Source organism: Artibeus jamaicensis, unplaced genomic scaffold (assembly GCF_021234435.1).
Source record: "Artibeus jamaicensis isolate MK-2021 breed Jamaican fruit bat unplaced genomic scaffold, CSHL_Jam_final scaffold_847, whole genome shotgun sequence".
Classification (NCBI taxonomy): Eukaryota; Metazoa; Chordata; class Mammalia; order Chiroptera; family Phyllostomidae; genus Artibeus; species Artibeus jamaicensis.
The window spans coordinates 14,595,810-14,612,431 of NW_026522057.1; the positions used below are offsets into that span (position 1 = coordinate 14,595,810).

At 44.8% G+C, this 16,622-nt stretch overlaps 1 protein-coding gene across 1 annotated transcript in view; it reads left to right on the plus strand.

The window, feature by feature from the left end:
* Window positions 1–8,259: 8,259 nt before the first annotated feature.
* Window positions 8,260–16,622, plus strand: part of WASF2 (WASP family member 2) — a 71,445-nt gene continuing 63,082 nt past the window's right edge. The window contains exon 1 of the mRNA XM_037149753.2: window positions 8,260–8,436. The gene's annotated coding sequence lies outside the window, so the exon portion shown is untranslated. The remainder of the gene's footprint in view (window positions 8,437–16,622) is intronic.

Consider the following 16,622-nt stretch of genomic DNA (forward strand, 5'->3'; position numbering starts at 1 on the left):
AGGGACAAGCCTAAGAGGAGGCCTTTGTCTCTTTGCCTACTGGGGTGGGAGCAGCAGGAGCTGAAGCCCCAGCTGGCCACCAGCAGCTGTGGCGGCCAGAGCCACATTCCTTCCACTGCCAGCAGAGCAAGTCCAGGCCCATGGCAGGGGCTGGGAAGGGTTCTTTCTGTTCAGAAAAAAAAAAAAAAAAGCACTTCAGTCAACATTAAGTTTTTAAACAGACATAACTCCCAACTGTCTTCCCTAGGTCTGGGTCTCTCCAACTCCCCAGGGTAAGCCCCCAGGCAGCCAAGTTTCTGGGAAAGGGAGTGAGGCTTGGACTTGGAGTCCAAAGACTTTGTGATGAGTCCTGGCTCAGCTTCCAGTTTGCTGTGTGACCTCGAGCAGGTTACCAGCCCTCTCTGGGCCTGAGTGTCTTCTGCAAAACAGGGAAGGGAGGGTTGGATGACATCAGGTGGGGTGGGGAGCCCAGCAACCGGCTCTAGCCAGCTGCAGCAGCTTTACTGCCCTTCAGGTTTGAGGCATTGGGGCCTCAGGGGTCCGGAAGCTGGGGACAGGCAGCCTTTCATCTCTGCTGGCCCAGGGTCGCTGCAGGTTGGCAGGCCCCACATCCCGAGATCGCGTTTCAGGCTTGAAGGGGCCTTCCTGTGACCTCAGCCGGCCAGCCCTGCCCCTGCCCCCCTCCTCCCCATTCTCACCAGAGGGAAGCAGGCAGCATCCCGCCCAAGGTCACCAGCCAGCAAGTGGCTGTCCTTCGGCCTGCCCTTCCCTCCTACCCAAGGCAGCCCCCACCGGACTCCCACTGTAAAGCCTCAGGTCTCCTGGGCCATTAGGAATCTGCCAGGCGAGGCGTGGTCTTTTTCCTCTCTCTTGTTTCTTGGCTTGTTTTCCAGGTTCTCCAACAGCCGCCTCCTGCAAAAGCCTCCGGGTGCATGTACAGGAACATTTTTCTTTAAAAAAAAAAAGAGAGAGAGAGAGAGAAAGGAAAAGAAATATGCAACCACAGTTTGGGTAAAAAAGCAACCAATTCCTTAATCCTCCCCTGCAACCTCTGGTTCCTCAGCTGGGTAGGCTCCAGCCGCTGGGAAGGAAGGCCCTGCTGGGGTGAGAGGTCTGGGCTTGTCTCCTGGCCGCCCCCTCTTCTCCCGCCTCTGTTCTCCTTCAGGGTTTGGTCTGACTTCAGGAGCCAGAAGACAAGTTGCAGGGCTCGGCAGTGCTGAGAAAGCATGGGGGTGCTGAAGGGGTTGGCTGGGGCCTCCGTCCCTCTGCCCACTTGGCCACCTTCTAAGGAGGTTACAAGATCAGGATTTTTCACCCCTAACCCATTGCCTCTACTTCTGCTTTTATTCCTTTATTCTCCTGTCTTATGAATCATTGGTCCCTCTACTGCAAGTTTCCTAAGCACCATCTTCCATTTTGCTGCTTCATTGTCTAGTACGAGGCTTAGTTTCTTTTTGTGAAAGTCATACACTCCCACACTCCAAACCTGTATCCATTCAGACACCTCTGTAGGGTGGCACTCAATGTCCCTGTCACGTCTTGCTCTGTCTGAAGAACTCTTAATTATCTGTTGCAGCCCCAGTGCCTGGGTCAGTGCTTGAAACACAGTGGGTATCCGGTGTCTCCTGAATGAATGAATTCAAGCCATAAATAAGTCCCTGTAAATACTGTATTTAGAGTGATCTCATAAAAGGGACATTTGACTGTGGCGAATCCTGATTAAAACCATTTTGGGCCTTCCCGGCACCCTGAGAATGTAGTAACCTAGTGCAGTTCTCTATCCCCGACATTCTCCTCGCCTCAGCTCGCATCAAAGGATTTCCGCAGCTCCTCACCAGGTTTTCTCTTGCCCCTGGGCCTTTGCCGGTGGAATTCCTTGTGCCTGCCACACCCTCCTCCACCTTTCACCTGGTTGTCTCCCTCCGGCCTGTCGTCACCCTGCTAGATTACCCAATGCGCAGAGCAAGCAGCAAAGCAGGGGCGCTAAAAACATTTAAAAAAATACGAACCCCCCCCCTTCCCCTCTAAAGATAAATAAATAAAATCTTTAAAAAAAAATAATTCGATGTTTGATAATTAAAAAAAAAACACACATTGAAATAGTGTGCATGGGAAACTCAGAACTTTATTGGAGTTTCCTATTCTTATTTTATAGTTAGTATTGTTTTTATGTGGAATTTGTATATGGGCTGGGGTGGCAGTAGGTGACACAATCCAGATGTAGGCTGATCTTTAAGTGTCAGCCTACACATCAAATACTGTTCCAGGAAGGCTTCACTGAAGCCTGAGGAGGTCTAGGTATCTTTTTGGTAGTTTCAAAGCTGCTCTGGATTTTTCTTTAACAACAATATTTTTACTCCGCTTGTTGCTTCCCTCCCCACGCCTCCATACCCAATCTGTAAGCTCCCTGAGGGCCCGGGGTCTGGGATGGAACGAACCCCAGACGTTACTCTGTGGTCTTACTTTATTCAGTCCCTTTCGCAAGATCTGCACTACACATCATATTCTTTATTTCCCACATACCTCTGTCTGAGAAATGCCTACTCATTCTTCAAGACCCCGCACAAATGACCCCTCTCTGTAAACCTGCCCCAGTCCCCCAGGTAAGTTCTATGCTTCTGTGAGCTCACAGCTCCTGCTGCAATTGGTGTTTCCCTCTTCTTTTTTTTTTTGTAATTTGTATGTATGTGTATTCTCCCTCACCAGGTTGGGAGACACCAGAGGGTCAAGACGGGGTGGATTGGTCCCTGGTTCCCCAGTGCCCTGCACAGACCTGGCCAGAGCAGAGAGCCTTGTATCCTCATTAAATTAATAGACTAAAAGGTGTCATAAAGAAGGGAAAATTCAGGCAGAGTTTCGAAGGTAGGATGACAGAGGATAATGTGCACTTACGGAAGGCGTGGAGTCCGCGGAGATAAAAACAGATAATATTAATAATAATCATGACCAACTGTCACTGAGCACACCAACCGTAGTGTGGTGGGTGAGAGCAGAGACTATGCTCTGCCTCTTACTGGCTGTGTGACCTTAGGCAAGTTATGGAACGTCTGTGCCTCAGTTTCCTCACCTGTAAAATGAGGATAGCAATGGTATCTACCTCAGGAGGAACTGAATAGGCGAATACATCAAGGTGCTGCGAGCTGTGCCAGGCACACCTGGGCACGGCGTGTCTTTGCTGTCATTGTTATTATCTCCATTGCTGAGCACTTTGGTTGTGTTGGGGACTTTCATCCGACATCTTACTTAGTCCTCACAGCAGCCTGGAAGGCAGTGATTACTGTGTCCCTTCCCAAAGAAATGTGGCGTCAGCAGGCCACTCACTGGGTAAGTGGCAAGAATGGGATTTGAACCCTAGTCTCTCCGGCCAGCCGCCCACCAGTGTTCCTTGACTGTGGCACCTGCCTGCAGGAGGAGGGGGTGGAAGAGAAGATGGCACAGCGGGAAGGCAGGGAGGCTTCACCAAGCTGGGGCCTCAGGAGCAGAGCAGCAGGCATTTTTCTAGAGCTTTCATTTCCGTCTGCCTCTTCTGAGCAGGTGAAAAACCCCACAGAGGGCCCTTCACTGAATCCTCCCCCTATTCCCCCCCCCCCCCCAGTGCTGCCTCGTCCCCAAGCTGGGAGGGGGAAGGTCAGGCATGCAGCGTGGGGAATGCAAGGGAGGGGAGCGAGGAGGTGGGGGAGAATCATTCCAGATCCTTTCCCTCCAGCACCCGCCTCGTCCCCATCAAAGGCTCTCTGGGAGGAGAGAGCATTCCAGGTGGAAGGAATGGCAAATGCAAAGGCTGTGGATTAAGGATGTGGAGGCGGGGAAAGCCTTCAAGCTTGGCTAGAACTGAGGTTGGGGGGGCCCCCCTGGGATTGCTCAGTGGAGAAGAACTTGTTTGGGGAGGGAGGCGGGGGGGGGGAGAGAGAGTGAGTGAGAGGGTGGGGAGAGAGAATTGGGATCCCAGGAAGACCTGAGAAAGCTGGAGGAGGTGGGGTAGTGGCTGGAGACCATTCTGGACCTGGAGCACAGAGCTCTGTACTCTCCTCTCAGGGAGGGGTGGCATGGAGGGGTCAGGGTAATTCTTCTTGGTCCCTCACCCTAGAATCCCTTAACAGGTTTCACTGTGCCAGCTCTGTACCAGCCATTGGCTCATGGCTTTTTATGCATTCTCGTGTTTTCTTTCCAGCTCCACAAGATCAGTATTATTCATTCCATTTTGTAGATAAGGAAACTGAGGCTCAGCCACGTTATATAACTTAGTCAAGGTCACACACGGTGTAAAAGGAAGATCTTGGACTTGAACTCAGGACTCTTTTTCAGAGAAGGCCATTTTGCTTGTTATACTGGTTTGGGCTGCTTTCCCAGAGTGCTTGCCATCCCCATAGCAACAAGAAGAGGAACTCTTGTGCTGGCAGCACTTTGTAGTTTATGCAGGCCTTATTTTTTCTGCTCCTCACCACAGCTCCATAGACAGGGCTGTTGTCATCATCTCTACTTCATAGATGAGGAAACTGAGGCTGCGAGAGGGGGTGTGACTGGGTCAAGATTACAGAGCCATTAAGTGGTATAAGTGGGACTCAGACCCAGTTGTGGTAACTCCAAATATTTTTTATATCCCGGGTAGGGGAAGAGGGTTCGTTTCCTGCTTTTATCAGCCTCTGGGGACAGGGAATAGACAAGGGTTACTTTTTAGAATTGATGTGAAAGGAATAGGACTTGACTTTCAGAACCTGGTGATTTGCTACCACTGGTAGTGAGTAATTTCATCCCTCCAGGTGATAACTCCTTCAACAGAAGAGGGAGAGCTTGCCCTCAAGAACAACAAACCCCTCAGGTTCAAGGTTTGGTTTAAATTCCAGCTGTGCTGCTTCCTGGCTGGGTAGCTTTGGGCAAGCCACTTAACCTCTCTGTGTTTCCTTTAACTCATTTGTAAAATGGTGATAATAATATGGTCTAACTTGTAAGTCTGACTATGCAGAGTTGTGAGTTAATGAATATACAGCACGTAGCACATGGTTGGCATATACAATAGTAAGTGTTCAATGTTAGTGTTATTAATACTATATGATTAAATGTTAGTACTTATTAATACAATTAAAATGCACAGCACCACCCCCTCTGAAAGTGATTTGTCTATCTCTGTTGTCTAAAAGGAGAAACTAAGTCTCCTATTGCCAGACAACCTTCAAGCAAAGCCCCAGAATCCTATCTAGTACAGGTAGTAACTACGGATATCAATAATAATAACTACCGTTAACATAAAAAAAAACAACATTCAACAACTGCATACTATGTGCCAATCACTGTGCTAAGTGCTTCACATTTATTATCTCATTTAATCTTGGCAGCTCTGGCAAGTAGAGAGAGACAGTTATGATCTCCATTTTATGGATAAGGAAAACTGAGTCTGAGATAGTTGAAGTCATTTGCCCTGGGGTCACACTGCTAGGAAGTGGTATAATTCGGATTTGAATCCATCTTGCCTGGCTCTAAAGTCTCCCATGACAATTAAGGTTAACTGACCACTGGCCTAGTGTATAGACTCTTACATCAGCTCCCTCCCAAATGTATCTAACTGCTGGATATGTTGCCTCAGGTTCACCTTCCTTCTTGCTGGAAAGACCAAGCACCTTTTTATGGAGTGCCTTCTCTGTGCCAGAATGCTTAATATATATTTCCATATTGAACCCTCACCCCTGCCTTATGACCCCCTATCATTATGCCCATTTTTTTGAACAGTAGCTGAGGCACAGAGGTGTGGTGGCTGCTCAAGGTCACACAGTCCAAGATAAGGTGGTAGAGCCAAGATTCAAATCCAGATGGGTTGGCCTCAGAGCTCACATTCTTTCAGGTACTATCAGAAAAGTACAGAGACCCTTGGAGAATAGCCCCACCTTCCAAGCCAGGCTCTCTCCCCTGTAACTCATTTGTTTAGGCCCCAGAGAGCTTTGCCTTCCCTCCCCATTGCCATTACCTCTGTTGGCCTAGAGGCCTTCCACACCTTCTTCCTTGGCCTGCAGCATTTCTCTCAACTACTTGCTGCCTAGTTAACCCCACTCGCCGACTCATCCACCAACCACATCACTTCTTCAGGAAGCTTCCTGTGACTCTACCTCAGCCTCTGACATTCTCTCTGATAAACACATTGTACTTTTCCTTCTTATTCCTTGTTACAGTTTCTAACTTTTTTAACTCAACTGATCACTTGTTTAACAAGTTACTCCCTCATCAAACTCTAAGCTTCATGAGGGTCCTAGTCTGTTTCTCTCAGCATCGTAGCTACACTACTGGAAGGTGGCTGTGCATATGATTGATGCTTAATATTTTATTGAATAGAGGAATTCGTGAATGAATAAATAGCTACTAGACACTTTACACACATGCCTCATTAATTCCATGGTTAACTCATTGAATCCTCACAACTACCCTGTTCTCCATTTTAGAAAAGATATAGAGCCCTGGCTGGTGTGGCTCAGTGGATTGAGGGCTGGACTGTGAGGCAAAGGGTCACCAGTTTGATTCCCAGTCAGGGCACATGCTGGGTTGTGGGCCAAGTCCCTAGTAGGAGGTGTGCAAGATGCACCCACACATTGATGTTTCTCTCTTTCTCCCTCCCTTCCCCTCTCTCTCTCTAAAAAAAAAAAAGATGTAGGTGAGGCTGAGAGAGTTAGTGGTGGAGCTTGGATTCACTCTCAGGTCAGTCTGACCCCTGAAGCCTCTGCACAGCACCTGCCACCTTCCAGCACCCAATGGCCACAGACAAGATTTAAACAGTAATTGGTTGTCAGACCTCGTGCCTGGTGACTCAGCCAGCACTGGGGCCATGGACATTACCTATTTGGTGGTCTCTGCCCCTTTAAAGCCTTAGCTGGCTGCTTCTTTTCCCACTCCCTCCTTGACTTCCTTTTTTGCCAGAACAGAAAAACAACTAGAAATTACAACCAAGGCAGGCCTTCTGGGAATAACAAGCGTGAAGTGAAGAGCTCTGTTCTGAACTCAGACAGACCTGGATTTAAGCCCTCCGTACGGAGCCTGCCCTATTGAGGGCCCACAATGGTGTCACTGCCCCTCTTGGAGCTTCTGTGTCCTCCTTTGGGATTCTGTCTGGTTGCTGACCCACCTGTCAACTCTTACTCACTTCCTGATTCCTAGGATACCAGAAATAGCTCAGGCGCACCCTGAGAGTCACTTTTCTCCTGAAACCTTAGTGATTAACAATAGCTGGGGGGTGGCCTGTGCCTGTCTATGGCGACCTGAGAGATGAGAAACTGGCCTGGCACCCTCAAGACCCTCTCTGGAATGCTAAGGGGTCAGGGAAGGGAAGTCTTTCCCAGGGCACACCAGGCCTGGAAGGGAGGCATTAAAGAATGGAAGCCAAAAGATACAGGTTTGAGTCTCAGGGTTGTTTCAAATTCCCTGGGTGACCCGGGTTAAGTCAGCTTTCTCTTCTGGAAAACGAGCACTGTCTGCCTTGCGAAGTTGCTCTAGAGAGCTAAGTGAGGTGTCTTTGCTCATTTGTGAATGCCACCTTGATATCCAGCTCAAAGGTGCTTCCTTTGAGACTCACTGGGTCTCTTATAATCACGATCCATACACCCACTCATGCATAAATCTCCATCAAACACTCCAGGGCATGAGGCAGATAGAACTGCTCCTATTTTGCAGGACAAACGGAGACCCAGATAAACTCAGAGTAGTATGAAGCCGCAGAGTGAGGTAGGGGGCTGAACCAAGGTCCAGCTCATCTGACCCTGGTCTTTCAAAACCACCTCCCATATTGGATCCTTCAGCGGCGAGTTCGGCTTCTAGCAGGTGACTCACTCTCTCCACCTTACTTTCGGCCAGGCCTGAGATCCGGAGGGAAGGGACGAATCTATCGGCAATTTGAGGGGTGTCCACAGTAAGTTAATGTCTTTTGCCCCTCCCCTCCACGAAAAATACTGGTTTTTTCGACTCTAAGAACAAGAGTTCTCCTTTCACTACACTTTAAATGAATTTTTAAGCTTTGTTAGGTGGAATGTCCCTACTTTGTATTTAGGAGTTGGTTTAGTTTAATCTCCTCCCCTACTTCACTTGGTTGCCACCCTCCACACCCCGGCTGTTTACTCCGATTGCGGAAGTAGCTCGGGTGGAGCTCCCGGGACAGTACCCTGGAGTACGTCTTTTGCGTATCTATTTAACTGGCATTCCATTCAGACCAATGAAATGCCCGAAAGCCCAAGGCGGGTGGGGCAGAGGGCCAATCAGGGTCTTTGGCGGGGTGTGGCTGCGTCCTGGGGCGGGGAATCACGTAATGGCGGACACGGGCCGGCTGACCACGGCTGGGGGTGTAGCGCACTGACTGGGGTCCGGCAGTGTGGCAGCCCTTGCGGCGGCCAGTGGGAACAGACCCGGGCGAAGAAGGGTGGCTAGCGGGTTCTTCTGTCGCTGAGTGCGACTGCGCGAGACCAGGTGAGCAACAAGTCTCCGCTGGCGGGCCCTTCTGTGAGGCACTGGGCCCGGCGGGGCCGCTCCTCCCGAGCCGCTCGGGTCTTGAGGGTGTGGGCACCTCGTCTCCTGCTACCGATTGGTAGAGGCTGGGTGAGCGGTCTGCGTGGTGTGGCGTCTTACTTTCTACTCCTCTCCCCTGGAAGGAGGTGTGCAGGAGATCCCCTCGGGGACTGGAGGGGCCCACGAGTCCGTCATGTTTCGAAAGTGCCCTAACTTGACCTAGCTCTGCCACCAACTCGCTGTGTGACCTTGGGCAAGTCACTTCCCTCTCTGGACTTCTGTTTCCCCTTTTGTAAAGAGGAGGCTTTGCAGGCAGATTGCACCTGGGTTGGATTCCAGATGTTGTATGAGATCTTGGGCAAGTTCTTCCGCAGGCGGAGCCTCAGTTTCCATCTACAGGCCAGGGAATGGAGGTTGCTCTTTGACACTGCTGACCTAAGTTGCCAAGTGTGTACCTCTGTGTACAGGATGGGACCGCAGAGTAATTTGGAGGTACCTGTGTGTTCAGGATGGTATTGCAGAATAAGGAGAGTTGGCTAAAGGGTCTTTTTGACGAAGGCTTTGGAGGTACCCCAGACTATGATGGAGTTATGTCTTGGTCCTGCAGGATCCTAGAGCCTCTGAGATGGGGAAGTTTTATATAGTTCTCCATAAAAACAGAAGAGGAAGGAATCCTTGTAGCCTCTTGGGGCCATGCTTGAAATTTAGGCCCAAAAGAATGCAGGAGGGTAAGGAGGAGGAAGGAGAACATTTATGGGACTCCTACTGTGTGCCAGACCTTGTTGAGGCATATGTCCTTATTTTTTACAGCTACCCTTGAGAATTCACACATAAGAAAACTAAGTTAGGGAGTTAAGTAACTTGCTCAAGGTCAGCCTGTAAGGTGCAGAACTTACCAAGGTGTTTCCTTTGAGACTCGCCAGGTAAGGGGGAATTCTCTGCCCACTTGTAAGAAGTTTGCTTTGTCATAAATTCGGTGAGGGGTCTGCTCCTAGACACTTCTGGGAGACAGGCAGGGTCTTGATCCCCTTTGTTCAGTCTGTGAGTTGGAAAGGATCATTTCTAACTTGTAGAAGTCACTTTGAAGTGTGCTAGAACTTCAGAGAGTTCAGTTTGAATCCTGGCTGGGTGGCCTAGGGTAGAAAGTTCACCAACTGTCATTGGTGTGTAAACTTGACGCTTGGTTCAGAATGATGCCAGCCCAGTAACTTTTTCTCCTTCCTATGATAGGCTAAGTTTCTGAGGGGATGGGAGAGAAATGTCCCATTTGTTCAAATTTCTTTGGATTCCTAAAGTTTCAATAGCCCGCATCCGACTAAGCATGTTTCTTTGTGCTCTCTGTTGCTACCTCTAGTTTAGTGAAGATTCTGGACCTGGATTGTGAGTAGTTGTGTACAATAAATTACAGCCCTTAATTTTTCCAAACCTTGGAGCTTTTGGTTAATTAAAATGGTAGGACCGTCATTGTATATTGTTCTGATATGTTAGTGGAAGGGAAGAAAATTGGAAGAGGAAGTTGCTAAGAAAGAGGGCGTTTCTTAGCAGTGGAGCCAATATGTATTTCTTTGTTTGAAATTCTAAAACCAGAAAGCAGCAACTGAAGGAGGAAGGAAGGAAACTCGTCTTCCTGTTCAGATATATTTAAGAGCTGTCCCTGTTGCTGGCTCTGTCCAGGCTCGGCTTTTACAGAAGTAGTCAATTGTAATTTGTTCACTGTTCGGAAATTATAATCTGGAATAAAATAATTTAAAATCTTAAACCCTCTGAAATAAACTTAAGAAAAATTAGAACATTTTACTGGATATATTACTTACCAGTGGATGATTGTTTTTCTTGACATAATTAACTAGTTGCAGTCTTTGGGTCTGTTTTAACTGTGATTTAAATTAGTGCATTTTAACCTAAGAGGAATTGGGTGATGCCAATGTCACCATCACTTGAAAAACACGTAATGGTGTGTTAGGTTATTGATATTTGTTAAAAGTCTTTTTAATGCTTTATTTTATAGGACCGTGTAATGTGGATAGTTGTTAAGACATTGAATTTATTGCATGTGAAGATCTACCTTTATTTTCAATATTGGTTATATTTTCTGTATAAGGTTTAGTTTTAATTAGTGTTATACCAGTTCACAGTACCTTGTGAGCCCCCCCCCAAAAAAAAAGTTCTTGGAGCTGTGGGTGTTTCTGAATTTAGAATTTTTTTGGATTTTAGAAATGAAATATAGTGCATGTACTGTGGTTATATAACATCCCAGAGAGGTCAGGGCAGCACTTTGTAATCAAACTCTTTTCTTTAGCAAAATGTCAGCATTTTCATATCAACTGGGACAAATAAAAACTATTAAGTAGCCTCATGTCATTTCACATCAGGTTTTGTTGTTAAGTGAATAATGAAAAACTTGTTTTTTGCAGCCTTTTGGATTTTGGAGTGGAAGTTAAAGGGTTGTGGACGCCTATGGGTAAAATGTATATGATGACAAGAACAATGGCAAGGATTGTAAACTGAGCTAATTTCAGAGTGACGGGTCCTAAAAACATTGTTACATGGAAGAGATATTTTTTGTTTCTTTCAGTCTTATTTTAATTAATATGTACCAATTTGCATTTTTCTTAAGTATCAAAATTTACCTTTTAATACCCTCATTTTGATTTATTTATTTATCTTAGAGGGAAAGAAGAGAGAGGGAGAGAATCGCAACCATCCCTGGCCGGTTCTTGTTCCCAGGCCCGCGCTCAATCCACTGAGCTACACCAGCCAGGGCTGGTTCCTGTTTTAGATGCTAGACACTTGACTGATACTCTGTACCCCCCCCTTTTTTTTAAAGATTTTATTTATTTATTTTTAGACAGAAGGGAAGGGAGGGAGAAAGAGAGGGAGAGAAACATCAGTGTGTGGTTGCCTATCACATGCCCCCAGTTGGGGACCTGGCCTGCAACCCAGGCATGTGCTCTGACTGGGAATCAAACTGGCAACCCCCTTGGTTCTCAGGCCGGGGATCAATCTACTGAGCCACACCAGCCAGGACTATACCCCTCTTTTTTAAAGAGTAACTTACAGTGTCTGTGCTCCTCTTTATGTAACAATTAACAGAATTATATCTTTTTCCATATAGTTAAGAGAAAGATTCATCAGGTGAGGATCTGGAGATATCATGTTTACAGAATTTAAAGCTGATGTTCCATTCAAGGTGGTGTTTAGTAAGACATCACAGCTGAATGGGATTTATGTCAGAAAGTTTTGTTTTTAATTTATGAAGCCTCCATAATCTGCACATCTTGAAAAGGAGTTTACTAAATATGTTTAATATTTTAGAGTATTTTTATTTTAAGCATATGCTATATGAGAAACTTGAGTTTACTAGCCTTATGAATTTGGGTGATTTTTAAAAAGACTTTATTTATTTATTTTTAGAGAGGGGAAGGGAGGGAGAAAGAGAGGGAGAGAAACATCAGGGTGTGGTTGCCTTTTGTGTGTCCCTTTCTGAGGACCTGGCCCACAACCTAGGCATGTACCCTGTCTGGAAATTGAACCAGCAACCCATTGGTTCACAGGCCAGGACTCAATCCACTGAGCCGTGCTAGCCAGGGTGAAGGACCTCTTAAATTTACAAAGACTCAGTATACTCTTTACTTTTCTTAGACACTCTAACTATAGACTGAGGTGACTGGTATTGTTGGAGATTAAAGAATTCTTATTATTTAAATTTACTGATTTTAGATAGAGAGTAAGGAAGAGAGAAAGAGAGGGGAACATTGATTTGTTGTTCCATTAATTATTTATGTATTCATTGGTTGCTTTTTTTTTTTGGTATGTCCCCCGACTGGGGATTGAACCCCCAACCCTGGTGTATTGGGACAGTGCTATAACCAGTTGTGATACCTGGCCAGGGCTAAAGAATTCTTTCTAAGAGAAGCTCCATGACAGCATGAATTTGAGAGATTCTGGACTTTTTTGTTTAATATATATTTTCTAAAGATTTTATTTATCTTTAGAGGGGAAGGGAAGGAGAGAGGGAGAGAAATACCAATGTAAGGTTGCTTCTCATGCATTCCCTGCTGGGAACTGGCCTGCAACCCAGGCACGTGTCCTGACCGGAAATTGAACCGCGATTCTTTGGTTTGCAGGCCCGCGCTCAATCCAAGATTCTGGACTTTTAAGATACCGCATGGCCACTTGATTGAGGGTTTCAATTTATCCCCCTACTTGGGTGTCTCCACAATTCCTGAGAATAGTACTGTCACTGTCTAGAAGATAGAAGGGGCGCAGACAGGTGTATCAGGAGTTGCAGGTGGAATTGGTATATGATTGGACTAGGGAATAGGAGCAATTCTTATCCAGATTACTCCCTTTTCTTCTATTTCATAAGCACAGATAATATTGTAAAAGGATTACAAATTAGGGGACTAACATTCTATTCCAAGTCTGTTGTGATTGTGGATAAGTTCTTCAAGACAGGAACTGTGTCTTATACTTCGTTTTTATTCTGTAATAAAGGTCAGGGCACCAAATGTGTCTTTCATCAGAATTTACCATTTGAAAATATTCATATCTGGCCCTGGCTGATGTGGGTCAGTGGATGAGTGCCAGCCTGCGAAGCAAAGGGTCCCAGGTTTGGTTCCCAGTCTAGGGCACATGCCTGGGTTGTGGGCCAGGTCCCCAGTGGTGGTGCATGAGAGGTAACCACACATTGATGTTTCTCTCCCTCTCTCTCTCCCTCCCGTCCCCTTTCTGAAAATGAATAAATAAAATCGTTAAAAAAGAAAATAAAGTGGCTTAAAAAAATTTGTATCTGGCCTGGGAGCTTCGATGTCAGTGCACAGCCAGGGTTGAGAACCACTGACATAAGCACATTGTAGGTGCTCAGCAAATACGTATTGATTAATTTACTGTTGGTCCTGGCATGAATTGGGTAGAGTGGAAGAGGTCCCAGGTTTTTTGATAAAATAAAGTAGCTTTCCCAGATACCAGCACACATCTAACAGGTGGCAGATCTGGACCGTGGTCAGTGCATTCCTAGCTACTCTGCCAGCATCACCACCGTGATTTTGTGACCTAGGCAGGATTAGTTTGTGTCAACAGGCAGCTTAAAGTTTTGTTTACTTCTTGGGTGGTGGCCTTGCTGACTAAGATCTATTAGGGTGACAATTGCAGAACTAAGAATAGGTAGAAGTGCAAAAATTGTTGGGAATTTGGGTGAGGGAGGTGGACTGCTGGACACCAGTGATGCCAAGGGAAGAAATATGGAAAGTTGTCATTTGACTGGGTCTCATGATAAAGTGCCTGGAACATAATTGGTGTTCCATAGCTTTTTGTTGACTGAAGAAATGAATTACTGTTTATTTGGAAAGAGGTGTGTATAAGCTGTGAAATAAGATGCTTCCTACTCATCCTTCAGAATTGAGTTAAGATGTCATCTATCCCATGAAGCATTCCCAGGAAAAGTTAAGTGAGTCCCTTGTATATTTTCTCCTTCTATAAATCATTTATCAGATCATCAGATTTGATAGCAGATAAATTACAAAACTCTTCCCCCTGCCTGCCTATGAGTTCCTTAAGGGCCAGACTATGTATATTGGTTTATTTTTGTATGGTTGGTATTCAGCATGCAATAAAAGATGTAACAGATGCTAAATTTGGCCTGTCTTCTTCATTCTTGTAGTCTTCTCTTTCTTCCAATTCATGGGCTTTTTGGTTCAAATCAGTGAACATTTATTATTCTGAGAGGTAGGTCTTTCTTGGACCTTGAGATAGAGTTTTTCAACCTTGGCATTATTGACATTTTGGGACAGATAATTCTGTAACTGTGGAGGGCTTTCCTGTGCATATTCTAGCATGTTTAGCAGCATTCCTGGTCTCTACTACCCACTACTTGTGACAGCAAAAATGTCTTTAGATATTGTCAAATGTCCCTTGGAGGGCAAAATTGCCCCCTCTTTAGAATTACTAAACCAAGGGTAGGGTAGTGTATAGTCATAAAGGGAAGTGAGTATAAAGTCCTCAGCTGCATACTCCTTATATTCCTTCTGTTTATACAGTCTCTTGTCTCTGACTTTTGGCTAAGAAAGAAAAAAGAGAGAAATCAGGAGGTGACAACTTTACAGTAGCCCTATTTTATTCTGTGCAAATTTTAAAATTTGGTTTAAATATTAGAGCAGTATAGATAGTTGAATTATTTATGCAGACAGGTCTTTGTAAGATCAGTTTCTACTACTGATTAGATGGAGTAAAGAACTACTAGAATAATTACTCCCTTGCATAAAAGACTTCTTCAGAAAAGCTTATAGCTGAGAAGTTTAATACCTGAAGAATAACCAGCATTGGTTTTATAGAGAACTTGCCAGCAGTTGTCAGGATTCTTTGCTGATGTTTGAATTTCATGGCTAAAATATACTTTTTGATGTCCCTGCATACTTTATAACTTACAAACACATTTAGCCAGTGGGCATGTTTTTCTAAGCTCAGTATTTTTTGTGATAGGTAGATTGTTCAAGGCAGGGTCCTTGGTCCTTTTGGGCATTCATAAAGTGATGATAAGTTAGTTCTAACATTTGAGGACTTCGCTGTCCTTTGGCCAACCCTCCACAAATAACATTATAATCATTCATGTCTTAGTAATCATTAAAATGAAGTTGAATAAATGTTTCTTTTTCTTGTTCCCTTAGAAGTTATGAATGGTACTCTAGAAAATTCAAATGTATAGTTATGAATGGTATCTCAGAATAGTTACCATTTATGCAAATGAAGCACTCTTCTTAACTTAGAAACCAAACAGAATTGAATTAGAAAGAAAGAATTGAATAGAAACAAGAATTGTTGAATGCTTGAAGAGGAAATAATGTTCAGATATAGAAGTATCTTAAAAAAATTTGCTCTTCATCATGATTTCCGCATACTAATAAAGAAAAACAGTTTGAGATTGATGGGAATGGCTATTAAGCTTTGCCTCTGATATTATTTTTCAAGCTGTTATTCTTTTTTGGTAAAATATTAAAAAGCCTGAGATAGTATCTTAGTTCTAAGATTAATTCCGGTTGAACAGAAGTAAGTTTTTTAGTTTTAGAATATAGAAGATCTTTTGGGAAGAAGCAGTGGTTCAACTTAGTTCAAATTTGAGTGAATACATGCATGTTTATGCACATATACATACTTACACATATAAATGATAGTGACACTTAAATTTTGTAATTGATATAGTAAAGTAACAAGAGCAGTTCTCTTACTCTCAAGCATTTAGAATTGAGACCTTTTTCTCCCCTGATAATGCCATTGTTCAACTTTCTCTCAAATCATATCTTGAAAAACTGCTTAACTGTGTAAAAGAAGGTCCTATGTCATGCTCATGGATGTTCCTGTCTATAGTTGAGAACTGTAAGTAAATTTCCCTTTGTAAGAATATTCATAGTCTTTTTTTTAAGTTAAATTGTTTTCTCTTTTTTAAGATTTTATTTATTTACTTTTAGAAGAGAAGGGAAGGAGAAAGAGAGGGAGAGAAACATTAATGTGTGGTTGCCGCTGCTCATGTGGCCCCCACTGGGGAACTGGCCTGCTACCCAGGCATGTGCCCTGACGGGGAATCGAACCACGATCTTTTGGTTCGCAGGCCCGTGCTCAACCCATTGAGCTACACCAGCTAGGGCTTTCTTTATTTTTAAAGCTCCTTCAGACCTGGCTGGTGTGGCTGGGTGGATTGAGTGAGTGCCTGCCTGCGAACCAAAGGGTCAAATATGGTCAGTCCTTAGCATTTGAAATAAATTGTTAGTAGTTACATTTTATAAATAATCAGGCTCAGAGGGGTCAAGTAACTTCCCTGAAGTCACTCAGCTAATAATGGATTTGATACTGAATCCTGTCTTTTTTAATGACTTTTTTTTAAAAGATTTTATTTACTTATTTTTAGAGAGAGGGGAAGGGAAGGAAAAAGAGAGGGAGAGAAGCATTTTTTTGTGGTTGCCTCCCATGCTCCCACCACCAGGGATCTTGCCTGCAACCCAGGCACGTGCCCTGACTGGGAATCAAACCAGCGACCATTTGGTTTGCAGGCCAGCACTCAGTCCACTGAGCCATACCAGCCAGTGCATTAATGAAATGTTTTAAAGTTAAAATTTACATATGGTGAAATCCATAGAAATGCAAGTATATAATTC